At 41.7% G+C, this 12,009-nt stretch overlaps 1 protein-coding gene across 1 annotated transcript in view; it reads left to right on the plus strand.

Annotated features, from left to right (window-relative positions):
- The first annotated feature begins 735 nt into the window (after window positions 1-735).
- The window catches only part of AMPD2 (adenosine monophosphate deaminase 2), a 70,816-nt gene continuing 59,542 nt past the window's right edge, over window positions 736-12,009 (plus strand). Inside the window, exon 1 of the mRNA XM_072997481.2 lies at window positions 736-758. The gene's annotated coding sequence lies outside the window, so the exon portion shown is untranslated. The remainder of the gene's footprint in view (window positions 759-12,009) is intronic.

The following is a 12,009-nucleotide window of genomic DNA, read 5'->3' on the forward strand; positions in this document are numbered from 1 at the left end:
CAGAGCTGCCTCCCTCCAGAGTTGTACTCCAAAAGGCTGCTGGTCCAAGACTGCTAAGAAGGTAGCATCAAAGCCTTTCTCCTTGCTTTGTGCTCTTTCTTCCCCTCCCCCACCCATCCTTAAGTCTTCATGGATAACCCAATTTTCTTACCCTGGATTGAGGACTTTTTATCTCACCATGTGACCTGGGAAATCCAATTATAAAAGCCCAAGATGGCAAAGATTAATGGCTGGCAAAGAAGAACATTGAACCCAAGCTGTGTGATATGGTGAAGGTGGTTATGTAACACGAATGAAGCATGAGCCCTCACTGTGCACCCATGGAGGCCAGGACTAACTGTTCCTGCTCACAGCCCGAATCCCCAGGGATGAGGACCTGACTCTCTATGCCTCTTCTTTCTCCGGATTCTGTGGAGGCCCCTTAAGGAATGCTGAGACCTGATGTGGGAAGTAGCTTAAGAATAAAAGGATACACCAGTTGCCCTGTTTTGGGCAGCTGCCATCCAGTAAGCCAAAGAGCAGTTATCCCCAACAGGTGTCACTTAGAGAGTATGTAGATGGCATCCCTGAAATGCATGTGTAACTAGAGGCAGCTATTTCTGTTCTCTTGTTATTCTCCCCCACGCAGTCAGGAGGTGTACAGAATTCTGACCACTTCCTTTCTGTCTATGTTCTCCCTTCCTTAGACAGGGTGGCCGAGTCGTCTCTTTCCCAAATTGCAGCAGGTGGCCTCTGTGTATGTCGCAGCTGCAAGGAAGGTAGGCATCGGAGGCTTTTGTGGGGACTGGCCTACGGGCCTGGTGTTGCCTATTCCAGTGCTTCTGGGGAAGTGTACTTTTCCTAGGGATACAAAGATAAAAATGGATGTTCAGTCAGTGGCAGACCTACATTTTTAGGGTCCTGGAACTTGAACTGTTACGGGGGTCCCTTTGCAACCAGCAACGAGATCTGGTTAACAATTGTCATCTTTTTATATGGGCTTTGTTCCACAACAGATCACCACAATTGTTTTTTTTTTAAAGTGGACTAAAGGAATTTCTGAGGACCCTGGGGATTGGGGCCCTGAAGCTTAAGCTTTATTAGTTTCATAGTAGATCCATTCCCATATTTGGTTTATCATGCAGGGAGTAATAGACTCTTCTGGTTTTTATTTGCTGTTTGCCGCTGTAGGGCTGCACAAAGGGAAGGAAGTTCTCAGTTCTGAAACCAAGCTTTGGGCTTTGCAACTGTGTGAGATGTGTCTTTGTACCTGTGTGTTTCTGGTTATAACTGGCTGTGAACAGCTGTTTTATTTTCATTTTCTTTCTTGAGGGATCTCTTTCTCTCTCTTTCTCTCTCTTTCTCTCTCTTCCCTTCCCCCTTTTTTCCACCTTCATTACAGACTTGTTCTATATGGGGAATAAAATATAATTCACCGAGGTGGGTTTAATCCTTAAATGCTGGCAAGAATTGCACACGCTCATCAGGCTTCTCTCCATCCTGCCATTTAAGCTCTTTATAGTGTTAGCTTTGCTTACTCAATCCTCCCCCCCCCCTTCCTGAAGCAAACTCCTCCATTTTGAGAGGCTTGCAGCCCTCGAAAGCTCAGGAGATCTCTTATGCTGGGGGCGATGCCTCAGGAAGAGCTCCTTCTAAAACCTCTCACCAAGTTCAGACAGCTGCATTGCCAGATGTTCCCTCCTGCCACTCTTCCCAAATCTGTCGTTTTTGCCATGCAAAAATCACCCTGATTTTTATTCTTGTTTCCCTAATGAGTAATAGTTGGAACACTTTATTGCTGATTCGTCGCTTTCAGTTCCATTCTCTAAAAAAAACTGAATGTAGGTTTGTTGATAAAACACTGAGATGTATGGGAAGCAGAAGAATTTGTTTGGCTGTGGATGCATATTTATCTTTTCTGCTAGCATGACAGCTGGTGGTCTGTTGGTTTGTCTTGATGAGTCCATGTAGTGGCTAAACCTTTTCCTGGAAATCTGGTCTCCAAATTAACTCTTCTAAATTAGATTTCAATTGGTTCCTTCCCCCCCACACACACACACATACAAATACTGCAGAGAATACTTTAGATGCCCTGCCTTACACTCTGCCGACTTCCCACACATTCACAGCATATGAGACAACACATGATATTTTATATTTCTATTGTAGCACCCAGCTGTAGAATTGTCTCCCCTCTGCAATACGGTTGCACCAGTCTTGGTGGTAATTCAGCCTCAGTTTGAAAATGTGCTTTTATCAACAAACATTCACTTGTCTGAACATTGAATTTTTTTGGATTTTATGGTGGATTCTTATATTCCTGTTTTAATTTTGTTGATGGCCAGTGGAACATAATTTTATGAATATAAGGTGATATACTGTACAGCTATATCAAATGAAAAAAAAAAAGCCAACTCATGTGTTGTATTTTTTTCAATAGCCATCCCTCAGTTTTTTTCTTTCTTGTTTTAAAGCCAGGGAAGAGGTACCATTAAGAGCCAAACCAAATATATACACGTACAGGTTTGAGCATTTCCTTCAAAGTGGGAGGTTTGCAACAAGCTGAAAAGGGAATCAAACCTTTTCAACCTCTGTTGCAGTCATAGGGAAAAATATATATATATATATATAAATACCTTGATTAAAATGAATCTATATAAGCAAACCTAAATGCAATCAAAGCAATGTTTATTGAATGAATAATAAAAGACCCTCCATGATTTTCTTTATATGATTTACCTACAAACGCATAAATAAGCTTTGTTATATTGGATAACACTGATCTAATTGTCATATTTGGTACAGTGAGGAACAAATCCTCTGGTGGCAGCAGAAAAGAATGCTTATTTTGAAGCTGGTATTTAGTTTGGAAGGGAACCCTTCCCCATCCCCTGCCACTCAGGTTTTCTCTCAGGGTATAGACAAACGTCAGGAGAGGGATTCCCCCTCCTTCGTACCCACCAGAGAAGTAAAGGGTTTAATCCTGTTCCCATGCCTGCTGCATATTAAAGGCCAATACACATTTAATTTCTTTCAGGTTTGGCCCTAACCCTACCTAGCACCCATGTTCACGATCTTTTCCATGCATGAGCATTAACAGGAACCAGCATGTGCCAAAGAAGAGTACCCACTCTCTTAAAGGTCTGCCTGTCCACTATCTCCTTTGCCATGGGCCCTGCTTTTCCAACCAATTGCATGCCCTTCTTGGGTGGGGATTCATTTGCTGAGCACCTCTTATGAAAGCATGCTAATAGGCAACAACCTCAAATAACCTTTCTGCTAACGGAGTCTGAAGATATGCTGCCAGGCGACTAGCCTCATTAATAAAATAAATGGTCTGCTTTGTGTCACATTGGGAGCTCAAGTTGGAAGTCTGTTCGTCCCTGGAGTTCGGCACTGGGTCTTCCAATCACAGTAAGCTTCAGGACTTCCCTTTTCCCCTTGATGCCAGGCCACACACTTGTCTGAATGCTTGTCTCCTTTATCTCAGATATACGGATCAATAATACTGGTTGGGATTACTTAAGATGAAGGAAAACAAGTTTGCCTACACCCTGTCGTTTCTTCTCCAGGACTGCTCCACTTCTCCCATGAACAAAGTCCTGCTTCAAACTAAATCCAGATGGCTTTCCTAAATAAAGAAAAATCTTGTTTTAATCCCTTGAAGGGAAATTAAAACAAAAGATCAGATCTGTGGCCTGCCAGTGCTCACTCTCAGAGAAGAGAGGCAGTGGGATTCCCCCTGGGCCAACAGCATGAGGGTTGAGAAAAGACTGGATTGCCATTATGCTGATTGCTAGAAGACTAAAACTCCACAAGTCTAGTTTTACCCATTAGTGCGGAAATGAAGAACACTACTTCTCTTTGACATTGCTTCCCTTCAGAGCTTTTTAAAGCAAGAGAAGCTCTTTTTTTTTTTTTTGCTTTGAACTGAGATGAACATGTGTAGCATAGATCTCAGACGTTGTGGTGGAATAATGGGGAGGGCTTCTGGCACCTTTCCATGCATGACAACAACACTTCTGATTCTCTTGTGTCATTTATGTCCACACAGTTTCTTCCTAGCATTTAGACCAGAAGTGTGTGCATTGTTCTGGATAATGTATCCAGGATAGAGCATGATGGATCTGTATCCCGCAGTTTCACTCCTCTAACATAGTGGGATGTGTGCAAGTGATTGCATATCTTCTGAGTCAGCACAATGGTGGTATCCATCCAATCTAGTAGTATTTCTCTCTCTTTCACACAGGTTAGTGTTATGTTGGACATCGGCTGCAGTCTTTTGAGACGCTGTTGCGAAAAAGAAATAGCCGGCTATGGGTTGTTTCCAGCCTACCCCTTTTTACTTTTTGCTCTGTTATTCAAAGCACTTTAGTGTCTGGCCAGTTGTTTCCTTGCATTTGCAAGGCCTAATACTAGACTACTTGGTGTCTGGAACAATGGCTGGGCCACCTCCTTTCCCTCAGTTAGTGTACTAATGGATACATTTTCTCATTGGCCCCATCCATGGCTTCTGCACGTTCATTAGATCACACAAACACTACTACCTTTTACATATGGATTCAAAAGCGAGTCCCACTGAGTCCAATAGGACCTTTTCACAGTTAAATGTGTAGAAGAATATGTGAAGGATTCTACACATACCTGCCTAGAAAACCCCTACCCTGGTCACACTGGAATCAATAGAAGTCCCACTGCCTTTACTACGAGACTGACTTGGAGTAAATATGCTTAGAATTGCCGCCATCACCTGATGCTCCTCCATGCGCATTCCATTTTCTCCTGCAGGTTGCTCTCATAACGCTTACCTTCCCAGCCTCTATCTGCATTTTCCTGAAAGAAAAAAAAAAGCTCAGCAAATGGATAACATTAGCCTACAGGGTTTCCATACACTACTTTCTTTCCCTTCTCCTAAATAAAAGGCAGAACGCCAGGATGATACCATGCAGTGCTGATGTCATTCAAACTCAGTGGCAGTGCCCCCTCCAGGCCCATACAATACAGGCAGAATGATGTATCTACGTTGGCAGGAGGATTAAAGGAATGTTTACCAACTCAGTGGAACCTTCCATTTTTAAATGTTTAAAATTATTTCTTTATTTGCATGAAGTAAAACTTTTGGCATAACTTATCTTTTTGTAGACCAGGGCAGGGCATGTTCCCTCCTACAGATGAAAAAGAAGAGATGATCTCATTTAATGAAACTCTTGCCTTATTTACAGATGCAAAAACAATGGATTAGAGGTTGCCAGGTGAAGTTCATAGAACCGCATGGTTGGGAAGCCAGAGGCATAGAACAACATGTGCCAGCCTTAAGCTACCATTCTGTGATCTGCTCCCAAGAATAGGTATGGCAAATTTTCCACCTCTTCTAGATGCTTTCCTCCTGGCCTACCAAGCATTCGGCAAAGTTTAACCACATATCCTGCTTAATCTAGTTAGTATAACTTTGTTATTACTTGCTCCTCTTGTTCTGCTTTAAAGTTATTCAGACAGCAGGCTTAGAATGAATCACAAGGGTATCTATGCAGAATTCTATCTGCCCAGAGTTGGCTTTCTAAAAATACCCCGTTATTTGTTCAAGGATTAAAGTGAGTTTTGCAAAGTAATTGCCTAGAACAGGTTTCTAATCTTGATGCTGAAATGTATCTCCTTTCAGGCTTTGAGCTCTGCCCTATGATTTCTGTTAGGACTCTGCCAGAAATAGGAGACAGAAACAGGAGAAGGAAAAACAATAAGCAGAAAGAAAGAAAGAAAGAAAGAAAGAAAGAAAGAAAGAAAGAAAGAAGTGCAAATGGGAGTGGAGTTGGGAAGAACAAAATATTTCATAAATATTTTAAATGACCAAAAAACAAAACACAAAAAACAAAAAATTTTTGCAGACGGATAAAGATTTTTTATTGTAAAGTGCCTTGGGAGCCATAATAACCAGATGGAATCTATAAATGTAGTAAGTAAATTAAAATAATAGCTAAATAAAAGGCATAGCTAAAGGAAAAGGAGAATATTTATTTTGAAACTTTTAACTTCTGGACTGTCTAATTGACTTTGAGGGGACACAACAAAAATTATCTTCAAAATGCTTGTCAATGAAAGCTGCAGCTCAAATTGATGGGAGGCATCAATATAAATCATTGTAAGCAGTGATGCCTAAATGTAGAATCTCAGGATGTGATCAGACAGGCATCTAGCCCATTGTTTGTCTACTGCAAGGGCAGATTGGTTCACTCTTTTTTCTGGAAATCTAGTGGATTTGGTTACTGGCAGGTTCTTGACTAGACCTTTAAGGCAAGTGAAAGAAAAATTTTAAAAAATGTCCCTCATTGCTCCTCGTGTCTTGTTTCCAGTGGAAGTTTTCTATTTATTTTTTTTTAATTTGCATTTGACTAGCATCCTTTTTAGTGTTTATCTGAATGGGATAAATAATAAGTGATTCCTTGATGCATACAGGATTTATTGGTCTTTCTGATTTATTTGAAATATGATTATAATTTACCCAGGAATGTTCTTATTTTCCATAAGAATTTGAATATGACTTTGCTGTGGGGATTGGAAAAGTGTGAGGGAGGGACAATACAGAAATATGTGAATGTATATATGAATGATTGTTTTGCCCTACTGTTACTGGTCAATTCTGGGGCTTTGTAAAATTTGTGAGGCCTGGTGAGGCCTGGTGTTTTTCAAGTGTTTGTCAATTCTAAAATATGGCGTCTTCGGATTCTGAAAAGTTAGAGTCTTCTCTCTCTGGTATCACTACTATCATCGAATTTTTGTTCTTTTCCTCTGTGCCTCCACAGAGGAAGTGTTTAATTGGCAAATATCCTGAAGTCGTTCTCTTTTTAAGGCACTTCATGATTTGGCAAAAAGAGAGCAGAAGAAGCCGGACCAAATAGGCTCAATTGAGGTGTGTATGCCATTTGGATGTGAGGATCATATTAAATAGTATACCAGTCTTCTATACGACCCCTAGCAACTGATCCAGTCTGCTCCAATTGAGCCCAGGTAGACCAACCTTCACTTTAAAAAAAAGCCAGATCAAGGTCAACAAGAACGAGATGACCCCATGCTCCCTGTGTGAGAGAAGCTATTTGGACTGTAATGGGATGGGTAAGGTAAAGGTTCCCCTTGACGTTTAGTCCAGTCGTGTCCGACTCTAGGGCGTGGTGCTCATCCCTGTCTCCAAGCCATAGAGCCAGCGTTTGTCCGTAGGCAGTTTCCATGGTCACGTGGCCAGCGCGACTAGACAAGGAACATCATTACCTTCCCACCATGGGGGTACCTATTTATCTACTCGCATTTACATGCTTTCAAACTGCTAAGTTGGCAGGAGCAGGGACAAGCGATGAGAGCTCACTTTGTCACGTGGATTCAATGGGTTTATTGTTGTTTAGTCATTAAGTCATGTCCGACTCTTCGTGACCTCATGGACCAGAGCACGCCAGGCCCTCCTGTCTTCCACTGCCTCTTGGAGTTGGCTCAAATTCATGTTGGTAGCTTCGGTGACACTGTCCAAACATCTCATCCTCTGTCATCCCCTTCTCCTCTTGCCTTCACACTTTCCCAACATCAGGGCCTTTTCCAGGGAGTCTTCTCTTCTCATCAGATGGCCAAAGTATTGGAGCCTCAGCTTCAGGATCTTTCCTTCCAGTGAGCACTCGGGGTTGATTTCCTTTAGAATGGATAGGTTTGTTCTCCTTGCAGTCCAGGGGACTCTCAAGAGTCTCCCCCAGCACCACAATTCAAAAGCATCAATTCTCTGGCGGTCAGCCTTTATGGTCCAGCTCTCACTTCCATACATCACTACAGGAAAAACCATAGCTTTGACTATGTGGATCTTTGTCAGCAAAGTGATGTCTTTGCTTTTTAAGATGTTGTCTAGGTTTGTCATCACTTTCCTCCCAAGAAGCAGGCGTCTTTTAATTTTGTGGCTGCTGTCACCGTCTGCAGTGGTCATGGAGCCCAGGAAAGTAAAATCTGTCACTGCCTGCATATCTTCCCCTTCTATTTGCCAGGAGGTGATGGGACCAGTGGCCACGATCTTAGGGGTTTTTTTTATGTTGAGTTTCAGACCATTTTTTTGGCGCTCTCCTCTCTCACCCTCATTATGAGGTTCTTTAATTCCTCCTCACTTTCTGCCATCAGAGTGATCATCTGCATATCTGAAGTTATTGATTTTTCTTCCAGCAATCTTAATTCTGGCTTGGGATTCCTCCAGTCCAGCCTTTTGCATGATGTATTCTGCATATAAGTTAAATAAGCCGGGGGACAATATACAGCCTTGTCATACTCCTTTCCCAATTTTGAACCAATCAGTTGTTCCATATCTAGTTCTAACTGTTACTTCCTGTCTCACGTATAGATTTCTCAGGAGATGGATAAGGTGGTCAGGCACTCCCATTTCTTTAAGAACTTGCCATAATTTTTTGTGGTCCACACAGTCAAAGGCTCTTGCCTAGTGAAGTCGATGGGTAGGATGTAACAAATATTCAATCCTTTTCTTGTCCTTGATTTTTTTTAAAGTGTCTCAATGTGTCAAAAAAAAAAAAAAAAAAGGTCATCTGCTGCAAGTTAATTTGCTGCTAAACAAGAGTGAAAAGACCAGCACTCCCCGTTCACAGGGGAGAAAAAAAATTATGGCTTTTGCCAAAAGCTTTATATTTTTTCCCAAAACACAAATCCCCCCAACCCCAGAAGTCGTAAAAGGTGAAAAAAAAACAACCCACAACTTTTCATAAGCTCACTCAGCAGGAAGAAAACGGGTCTGTTTTTTTCAATCTCACCCCTAAGAGTGAACGAGACGATAGACAATATTCTCCACTGCGCCTGGAATGGGCTAGAGCTGGTCAGAGAGCCTATGTTGCCATTTCCCAGTGACTCCCTGCTCCTCCTTTGTCTGTGGCTGGATGGCTATCTTTGCACTCAAAGTAGTAGAAGCAGGTCTTTGAAAATGGGAATATTAACATTTGCATTTATATTGACATTACCACAACTACATTATAGTATTCTCTAACTCATTCTAATGTATTCTAATTAAATTAAGTCCAGATATGCAATATGTTTCCAAAGGAGGCTTTATCTCCTTTCAGTTTTTCTTACTTACATAGAAAAAGGACGCACTAAGTTCATTTGATTTTATTCTTAGCTTGTGTGGCTACCTCATCTTCGCTCATGTTTTAACTGAAGTTAAAGCAAAGTGTGTGGCTTAAAGTGTGTTAACACTGAGAAAGATCTGTATGTATTTTACTGTTCACTGCTATTATCAGTCAATCATGTTCCATTGCCTAGTCAATATTTCATGATAAATTACTCCTCTGTTTGCCTGGAAACTCAGAGATTATGGCCACATTTTTAAAAGCTTTGGCCAAATTCTGTATTATCAAAATATCAAAAGGGCTGCATGCAAAAAAGGGTGAAAAATTATAGAAAAGTGAAGTTGGAAGGGGCCTACAAGGCCATCAAGTGCAACCCCCTGCTCAATGCAGGAATACAATAAAAGCATATGTGCCAGGTAATTAGCTAAGTTTTCTTGAACGCCTCCTGTAGTGAAACACTCACCAACTCCCGAGGTAACTGGTTCCACTGTTGTACTGCTGAAACAGTTAGGACGTTTTTCCTGATATTCAACCGAAATCTGGCTTCCTTTAATTTGAGCCCATTGTTGCGTGCCCTGCACTCTGGGATGATTGAGAACAGATCCTGCCCCTCCTCTGTATGACAGCCATTCAAATATTTGAAAAGTGCTATCATATCTCCGCTCAGTCTTCTTTTCTCAAGGTTAAACATGCCCAGTTCTTTCAGCCTTTCCTCATACAGCTTGGTTTCCAGCCCCCTGATAATCCTTGTTGCCGTCCTCTGAACTTGTTCCAATTTGTTAGCATTCTTCTTAAAGTGTGGTGTCCAGAACTGGAAACAATACTCAAGGTGAGGCCTAACCAGTACTGAATAGAGGGGAACTACCACCTCACGAGATTTGGAAACTATGCTTCTATTAATGCAGCCTAAAATAGCATTTGTCTTTTTTGTAGTCACATCACACTGTTGGCTCATATTTAGCTTGTGATCTATGACAATTCCAAGATCCTTCTTGCTCATAGTTTTGCTGAGCCAGGTACCCCCCATCTTGTAACTGTGGAATTGGCTTCTTTTTCCAAGGTGCAGTAGTTTGCACTTCTCCCTGTTGAATGTCATTCTGTTACTTTTGGCCCAGTGCTCCATCCTATCAAGGTCATTTTGAATTTTGTTTCTGTCTTCTAAGGCAGTGGTCCCCAACTGTTTTGGGACCACGAACCAGTTGGGGTGTGTGCGTGTGAGGGTGTGTGTCACGCTCACCCATGTGATCATATGTCCCTGCGTGAGCACGAAACGCACCCCGCAAGCGCGAAACGCCTGCTACGTACCTCCTCCCAGTTAGAGAAAGATCCATTAATCATCACCCTCTGAGTACGACTCTGTAGCCAATTGTGTATCCACTTGACACTTGATGTATCCAGACCGCACCTAGTTAGTTTGCTAATCAGGCGATCATGGGGCACTTTGCTGAAAGCTTTGCTGAAGTCAAGATATACTACTTCTACAGCATTCCCTCTGTCTATCAGGGAGGTTACCTGATTAAAAAATGAGATCAAATGCAGTTCATCCAGCCCTGGAGCTTTGAACTCATTCACAGTGGTAAGGTATTCCTTTATTATTTGTTTATCTATTTCCAGCTGCAGACCTGTCCCCCCACTTGCACTTCTAATTTGTTTCGAAGTTCATAGTCTGTCTTATGGGAAAAGACTGAACTGAAATAGGAAGTGAACACCTCTGCCTTTTCTTTGTCCTCTGTTATCATTTTTCCATCTCCATTGTGGAGCTGTGCCACGTCTTTTGTCTTTTGCTACTCACATACCTTTTTTATTGCTTTTAGTGTCTCTAGCTAACCTCAGCTCATTCTCAGCTTTTGCACTCCTAATGCCATCCCTGCATTTCCTTGCTACTTACTTGTCTGTACTCCTCCTTGGTGGCCTGGCCTTCTTTCCATTTCCTGTACATGTCCTTTTTGGTTTTTAGGTCTTCCCTGAGCTTTTTGTAAAGCTACACTGGCCTTTTTTTTACTCCTTCCCCCCTTTTTTCTTGTTGGAATTGTTTGTAGTTGTGTCTTTAGAATTTCATTTTTAAGAAGCTCCCACCCTTCTTGGACTTTTTTTCTTGTTAGGATCTCCAGCCCTGGGACCTTACTTGTCCTTGTTCTGAGATTAAAATTGGCTTTTTAAAAAATCCATCAGATGTTTCCTTTGAAAATATCTTATTCCTAAGAGTATTTTATTGGAACCTAGATATGGGGATTGCTGGCATGTTCAGATCTTGTCATTCATTCCCCAGCTGTGCTGTTCTGCTAGAGCTGATGACTACTTGAATCATCTGTTAAATAATAAGAGGGCTGAAAAAATGCAAGGTGTTTCCAACAGTTGTATAAGAAGGAAATTCAGAAAATGTGGCAATGAGTCACGGTTGACCTCTAGACCATTCTATATTGGGCCACACCTTAGATCTGGTAGCACAAAATTCTAGTTTGCAAAGTATGAGTCTCTTCAACCTGTCCTAGCTGAAGTGTATGAGAGATTGAGACCTACCACCTCCTTAACAGTGGGATTTTACTGTCTCTGTTAGAAACCTCATACATAGACACTGAATAGCTGAAGTTTTTCCTGGTGTGGAAATAAATTATAAAGAAAGCTTTGGCAGTGAAATATATCTATTTCGATTCTCTGAAAAGTATAAAAGTAGACCAAGGAACAAAAAGCAAAATTCCTACTTAGGATGGCCTTTGTGCTCTTAAATGCCTGGGACTATTAGCAGTGGATATGTGCAGCACAGAAATTACACTATTGCTTTCCAGATGCGGTATCTTACTAGGCAGGAGCTTCACGGAAATGCCCTCTAGCCCCGACTGGTGGCTAACCTTATATAAAGGGAGCCTATGAATCTCTGGCTACCTGCTGGACTGGGAAGTGGTGATGGATAAAGAAAGGATCTCAAAGATATGCCCAA

This window comes from Pogona vitticeps, chromosome 4 (assembly GCF_051106095.1).
Source record: "Pogona vitticeps strain Pit_001003342236 chromosome 4, PviZW2.1, whole genome shotgun sequence".
NCBI classification, from domain to species: domain Eukaryota; kingdom Metazoa; phylum Chordata; class Lepidosauria; order Squamata; family Agamidae; genus Pogona; species Pogona vitticeps.